The sequence below is a fragment of the Gigantopelta aegis genome, chromosome 15 (genome assembly GCF_016097555.1).
Source record: "Gigantopelta aegis isolate Gae_Host chromosome 15, Gae_host_genome, whole genome shotgun sequence".
Lineage (NCBI taxonomy): Eukaryota > Metazoa > Mollusca > Gastropoda > Neomphalida > Peltospiridae > Gigantopelta > Gigantopelta aegis.
Window position 1 is genome coordinate 45501926 of NC_054713.1, and position 7893 is coordinate 45509818.

The 7893-nt window shown below is 38.8% G+C and overlaps 1 long non-coding RNA gene across 1 annotated transcript; it reads right to left on the bottom strand.

The window, feature by feature from the left end:
* Nucleotides 1-559: 559 nt before the first annotated feature.
* Nucleotides 560-6254, bottom strand: LOC121390181. Its single transcript, XR_005960177.1, has 2 exons — nt 2079-6254; nt 560-1998 (listed from the first exon to the last, which is right to left on the bottom strand). It is a non-coding gene; the product is annotated as an uncharacterized LOC121390181 (long non-coding RNA).
* Nucleotides 6255-7893: the final 1639 nt, after the last annotated feature.

Consider the following 7893-nt stretch of genomic DNA (forward strand, 5'->3'; position numbering starts at 1 on the left):
TCACTACATGTAAGGCCGTCTTTAAGAATATTGTTCACTACATGTAAGGTACATGTAAGGCCGTCTCTAAGAATATTGTTCACTACATGTAAGGCCGTATCTAAGAATATTGTTCACTACATGTAAGGCCGTCTGTAAGAATATTGTTCACTACATGTAAGGCCGTCTCTAAGAATATTGTTCAGTACATGTAAGGCCGTCTATAAGAATATTGTTCACTACATGTAAGGCCGTCTGTAAGAATATTGTTCACTACATGTAAGGCCATCTGTAAGAATATTGTTTACTACATGTAAGGCCGTCTCTTGGAATATTGTTTACTACACGTAAGGCCGTCTCTAAGAATATTGTTTAGTACAGGCCATCTCTAAGAATATTGTTTACTACATGTAAGGCCGTCTAAGAATATTGTTTACTACATGTAAGGCCATCTAAGAATATTGTTTACTACATGTAAGGCCGTCTCTAACAATTGCAACTGGCGTATCACAACTACGCGGACGATGACATGAGCCAACTGTGTTAGATATTATCAAACATACAACTCAAACACGTGCAATAATAAATAAAAATAGTAATATAATCTTTTCAAATTTGGTCTGCAAACTTTACAAAGAATTGAGGGGAGGGCTTTTTTTTGTTTTGTTGTCACCTGGCTGCACTAAATACAATGTACTGTTACATAAGTAAAGGATTGAAATAAGTGCAATAATAAAATATAATTTAAAAATAAGTAGTCGAAGAGTTAATTGGTTGATTTTGCTTTCCTGTCTCCTGTATTGGTGAAAAATAGCTGGTGCTGGCCGACTTACAGCAGACTCAGTATAGTCATGACGTTATTAACCTCAACCCTCCCACCTCCTGTTTGATGAAGTTATTAACCCCAAACCTCCCACCTCCTGTTTGACGAGTTCAGACTCGGTATAGTCATGACGTTATTGACCCCAACCCTCCCACCTGTTTGACGAGTTCAGACTCGGTATAGTCATGATGTTATTAACCCCAACCCTCCCACCTCCTGTTTGATGAAGTTATTAACCCCAACCCTCCCACCTCCTGTTTGACGAGTTCAGACTCGGTATAGTCATGACGTTATTAACCCCAACCCTCCCACCTCCTGTTTGACGAGTTCAGACTCAGTATAGTCATGACGTTATTAACCCCAACCCTCCCACCTCCTGTTTGATGAAGTTATTAACCCCAACCCTCCCACCTCCTGTTTGACGAGTTCAGACTCGGTATAGTCACAAAGTTATTAACCCCAACCCTCCCACCTCCTGTTTGATGAAGTTATTAACCCCAACCCTCCCACCTCCTGTTTGATGAAGTTGTTAACCCCAACCCTCCCACCTCCTGTTTGATGAAGTTATTAACCCCAACCCTCCCGCCTCCTGTGTGATGAAGTTATTAACCCCAACCCTCCCACCTGTGTGACGAGTTCAGACTCGATATAGTCACAAAGTTATTAACCCCAACCCTCCCACCTCCTGTTTGATGAAGTTATTAACCCCAACCCTCCCACCTCCTGTTTGATGAAGTTATTAACCCCAACCCTCCCACCTCCTGTTTGATGAGTTCTGGAACAGATTTAACCCATTCACTGCTTACAGTGCACCGGAAGACAATACAGTGTCCTGTCAAATCTATATGATGATCATATTCCTCGGCTCAACATTTCTGTTCCCAGGTGAGTAAATGGTTTTGTCTGTGATCGTACAAAGTGATCTGAATTGTCACATGTCTTGATCATTCACCAACATGTATTGGAAGGGTCCAGAGGAATAACCTGTGATGTCACATCTTTAGTGTGTGGATATTCTTAATGTTTACACTTGTGATGTTACATCTTTAGTTTACACTTGTGATGTCACATCTTTAGTGTGTGGATATTCTTAATGTTTACACCTGTGATGTCACATCTTTAGTGTGTGGATATTCTTAATGTTTACACTTGTGATGTTACATCTTTAGTGTGTGGATATTCTTTAACGTTTCCACCTGTGATGTCACATCTTTAGTGTGTGGATATTCTTTAACGATTCCACAGTGATGTTCTTTAGTGTGTGGATATTCACCACCTGTGATGTCACATCTTTAGTGTGTGGATATTCTTTAACGTTTCCACCTGTGATGTCACATCTTTAGTGTGTGGATATTCTTTAACGTTTCCACCTGTGATGTCACATCTTTAGTGTGTGGATATTCTTTAACGATTCCACCAGTGATGTCACATCTTTAGTGTGTGGATATTCTTTAACGATTCCACCAGTGATGTCACATCTTTAGTGTGTGGATATTCTTTAACGTTTCCACCAGTGATGTCACATCTTTAGTGTGTGGATATTCTTTAACGTTTCCACCAGTTATGTCACATCTTTAGTGTGTGGATATTCTTTAACGTTTCCACCTGTGATGTCACATCTTTAGTGTGTGGATATTCTTTAACGATTCCACCAGTGATGTCACATCTTTAGTGTGTGGATATTCTTTAACGATTCCACCAGTGATGTCACATCTTTAGTGTGTGGATATTTTTTAACGTTTCCACCAGTGATGTCTCATCTTTAGTGTGTGGATATTCTTTAACGTTTCCACCAGTGATGTCGCATCTTTAGTGTGTGGATATTCTTAATGTTTACACTTGTGATGTCGCATCTGTAGTATGTCGATATTCTTTGTTTTAATGTTTACACCTGTGATGTCGCATCTGTAGTATGTTGATATTCTTTGTTTTAATGTTTACACCTGTGATGTCGCATCTGTAGTATGTTGATATTCTTTGTTTTAACGTTTACACCTGTGATGTCACATCTTTAGTATGTCGATATTCTTTGTTTTAATGTTTACACCTGTGATGTCACATCTTTAGTATGTTGATATTCTTTGTTTTAACGTTTACACTGTGATGTTACATCTTTGTTTTAACGTTTACACCTGTGATGTCACATCTTTAGTATGTTCATATTCTTTGTTTTAACGTTTACACCTGTGATATCACATCTTTAGTATGTTGATATTCTTTGTTTTAATGTTTACACCTGTGATGTCACATCTTTAGTATGTTGATATTCTTTGTTTTAACGTTTACACCTGTGATGTCACATCTTTAGTATGTTGATATTCGTTTTAACGTTTACACCTGTGATGTCACATCTTTAGTATGTTGATATTCTTTGTTTTAATGTTTACACCTGTGATGTCACATCTTTAGTATGTCGATATTCTTTGTTTTAACATTTACACCTGTGATGTCACATCTTTAGTATGTTGATATTCTTTGTTTTAACGTTTACACTGTGATGTTACATCTTTGTTTTAACGTTTACACTGTGATGTTACATCTTTATTTCAATGTTTACACCTGTGATGTCACATCTTTAGTATGTCGATATTCTTTGTTTTAACGTTTACACCTGTGATGTCACATCTTTAGTATGTCGATATTCTTTATTTCAACGTTTACACCTGTGATGTCACATCTTTAGTATGTCGATATTCTTTGTTTTAACGTTTACACCTGTGATGTCACATCTTTAGTATGTCGATATTCTTTGTTTTAATGTTTACACCTGTGATGTCACATCTTTAGTATGTTGATATTCTTTGTTTTAACGTTTACACCTGTGATGTTACATCTTTGTTTTAACGTTTACACCTGTGATGTCACATCTTTAGTATGTTCATATTCTTTGTTTTAACGTTTACACCTGTGATGTCACATCTTTAGTATGTTCATATTCTTTGTTTTAACGTTTACACCTGTGATATCACATCTTTAGTATGTCGATGTATATATTTTTTTTAACGTTTACAACTCTGCAATCCTGGAATATTTATGCCTAAGAAAGTATAATTTACCAACTACTTTTAATGGCCTACCATAATTATAGATTTTTTATTTAGGGAGTCTTTGTGATCTGGACATACACAGCCGTTATAATACTGACTGTCTGGACACCGTAGGTTATTCCCGTGGACTCTTATAATACTGACTGTCTGTTTGGACGCCATAGATTATTCCCGTGGACTCTTCTAATACTGACTTTCTGTTTGGACGCCATAGATTATTCCCGTGGACTCTTCTAATACTGACTGTCTGTTTGGACACCATAGGTTATTCCCGTGGACTCTTCTAATACTGACCGTCTGTTTGGACACCATAGGTTATTCCCGTGGACTCTTCTAATACTGACCGTCTGTTTGGACACCATAGGTTATTCCCGTGGACTCTTCTAATACTGACCGTCTGTTTGGACATCATAGGTTATTCCCGTGGACTCTTCTAATACTGACCGTCTGTTTGGACATCATAGGTTATTCCCGTGGACTCTTCTAATATTGACTGTCTGTTTGGACATCATAGGTTATTCCCATGAACTCTTATAATACTGACTGTCTGTTTGGACGCTATAGATTATTCCCGTGGACTCTTCTAATACTGACTGTCTGTTTGGACACCATAGGTTATTCTTGTGGACTCTTCTAATACGGACTGTCTGTTTGGATACCATAGGTTATTCTTGTGGACTCTTCTAATACTGGCTGTTTGGACGCCATAGGTTATTCCCGTGGACTCTTCTAATACTGACTGTCTGTTTGGATACCATAGGTTATTCCCATGGACTCTTCCAATACTATCTGTTTGGATACCATAGTATTAGAAGAGTCCATGGGAATAACCTATGGTGTCCAAACAGACAGTATTAGAAGAGTCCATGGGAATAACCTGTCTGTTTGGACACCATAGGTTATTCCCATGGACTCTTCTAATACTGACTGTCTGTTTGGACATCAAAGGTTATCCTGTAGACTTCTAATACTGTCTGTCTGTTTGGACACTGTAGGTTATTCCCGTGGACTCTTCTAATACTGTCTCTCTGTTTGGACACTGTAGGTTATTCCTATGGACTCTTCTAATATTGACTTTCTGTTTGGACATCATAGGTTATTCCTGTGGACTCTTCTAATACTGATTGTCTGTTTGGACATCATAGGTTATTCCCGTGGACTCTTCTAATACTGTCTGTCTGTTTGGACACTGTAGGTTATTCCTGTGGACTCTTCTAATACTGACGGTCTGTTTGGACACCATAGGTTATTCCCGTGGACCTTTCTAATTCTGATCGTCTGTTTGGACATCATAGGTTATTCCCGTGGACTATTCTAATACTGACTGTCTGTTTGGATACCATAGGTTATTCTTGTGGACTCTTCTAATACTGTCTGTTTGGACGCCATAGGTTATTCCCGTGGAATCTTCTAATACTGACTGTCTGTTTGGACATCATAGGTTATTCTTGTGGACTCTTGGACATCATAGGTTATTCCTGTGAACTCTTCTAATACTGACTGTCTAGGTTATTCCCGTGGATTCTTCTAATACTGTCTGTTTGGACACCACAGGTTATTCCCATGGACTCTTCTAATACTGACTGTCTGTTTGGACATCAAAGGTTATCCTGTAGACTTCTAATACTGTCTGTCTGTTTGAACACTGTAGGTTATTCCTGTGGACTCTTCTAATACTGTCTCTCTGTTTGGACACTGTAGGTTATTCCTGTGGACTCTTCTAATATTGACTTTCTGTTTGGACATCATAGGTTATTCCTGTGGACTCTTCTAATACTGACTGTCTGTTTGGACATTATAGGTTATTCCTGTGGACTCTTCTAATACCGTCTGTTTGGACACCATAGGTTATTCCCATGGACTCTTCTAATACTGACTGTCTGTTTGGACATCATAGGTTATCCTGTAGACTCTTCTAATACTGTCTGTCTGTTTGGACACTGTAGGTTATTCCCGTGGATTCTTCTAATACTGACTGTCTGTTTGGACATCATAGGTTATTCCCGTGGACTATTCTAATACTGACTGTCTGTTTGGATACCATAGGTTATTCTTGTGGACTCTTCTAATACTGTCTGTTTGGACGCCATAGGTTATTCCCGTGGAATCTTCTAATACTGACTGTCTGTTTGGACATCATAGGTTATTCTTGTGGACTCTTGGACATCATAGGTTATTCCTGTGAACTCTTCTAATACTGACTGTCTAGGTTATTCCCGTGGATTCTTCTAATACTGTCTGTTTGGATGCCATAGGTTATTCCCATGGACTCTTCTAATACTGACTGTCTGTTTGGACATCATAGGTTATTCCCATGGACTCTTCTAATACTGACTGTCTGTTTGGACATCATAGGTTATTCCCATGGATTCTTCTAATACTGTCTGTTTGGACGCCATAGGTTATTCCCGTGGACTCTTCTAATACTGACTGTCTGTTTGGATACCATAGGTTATTCCCATGGACTCTTCCAATACTATCTGTTTGGATACCATAGTATTAGAAGAGTCCATGGGAATAACCTATGGTGTCCAAACAGACAGTATTAGAAGAGTCCATGGGAATAACCTGTCTGTTTGGACACCATAGGTTATTCCCATGGACTCTTCTAATACTGACTGTCTGTTTGGACATCAAAGGTTATCCTGTAGACTTCTAATACTGTCTGTCTGTTTGGACACTGTAGGTTATTCCCGTGGACTCTTCTAATACTGTCTCTCTGTTTGGACACTGTAGGTTATTCCTATGGACTCTTCTAATATTGACTTTCTGTTTGGACATCATAGGTTATTCCCATGGACTCTTCTAATACTGACTGTCTGTTTGGACATCATAGGTTATTCCCATGGACTCTTCTAATACTGACTGTCTGTTTGGACATCATAGGTTATTCCCGTGGACTCTTCTAATACTGACTGTCTGTTTGGACATTATAGGTTATTCCTGTGGACTCTTCTAATACCGTCTGTTTGGACACCATAGGTTATTCCCATTGACTCTTCTAATACTGACTGTCTGTTTGGACATCATAGGTTATCCTGTAGACTCTTCTAATACTGTCTGTCTGTTTGGACACTGTAGGTTATTCCCGTGGACTCTTCTAATACTGACTGTCTGTCTGGACATCATAGGTTATTCCCGTGGACTGTTGTAATACTGACTATCTGTTTGGACACCATAGGTTATTCCCGTGGACTCTTCTAATACTGACTATCTGTTTGGACATCATAGGTTATTTCTGTGGACTCTTCTAATACTGACCGTCTGTTTGGACATCATAGGTTATTCCCATGGACTCTTCTAATACTGACAGTCTGTTTGGATAACATAGGTTATTCCCGTGGACTCTTCTAATACTGTCTGTTTGGACACCATAGGTTACTCCCGTGGACTCTTCTAATACTGACTGTCTGTTTGGACATCATAGGTTATTCCCGTGGACTCTTCTAATACTGACCGTCTGTTTGGATAAGATAGGTTATTCCCGTGGACTCTTCTAATACTGACAGTCTGTTTGGATAACATAGGTTATTCCCGTGGACTCTTCTAATACTGACAGTCTGTTTGGATAACATAGGTTATTTCTGTGGACTCTTATAATACTGACTATCTGTTTGGACATCATAGGTTATTCCCGTGGACTCTTCTAATACTGACTATCTGTTTGGACATCATAGGTTATTCCCGTGGACTCTTCTAATACTGACTATCTGTTTGGACACCATATGTTATTCCCGTGGACTCTTCTAATACTGACTATCTGTTTGGACATCATAGGTTATTTCTGTGGACTCTTATAATACTGACTTTCTGTTTGGACATCATAGGTTATTCCCGTGGACTCTTTTAATACTGACTATCTGTTTGGACACCATAGGTTATTCTTGTGGACCTTTCTAATACTGACCGTCTGTTTGGACATCATAGGTTATTCCCGTGGACTCTTTTAATACTGACTGTCTGTTTGGACACCATAGGCAGTCTGATAATAATGTTCAAGCAATACATATCTGCTTTCGGGCTCAACAAATTTTCATATCTCCT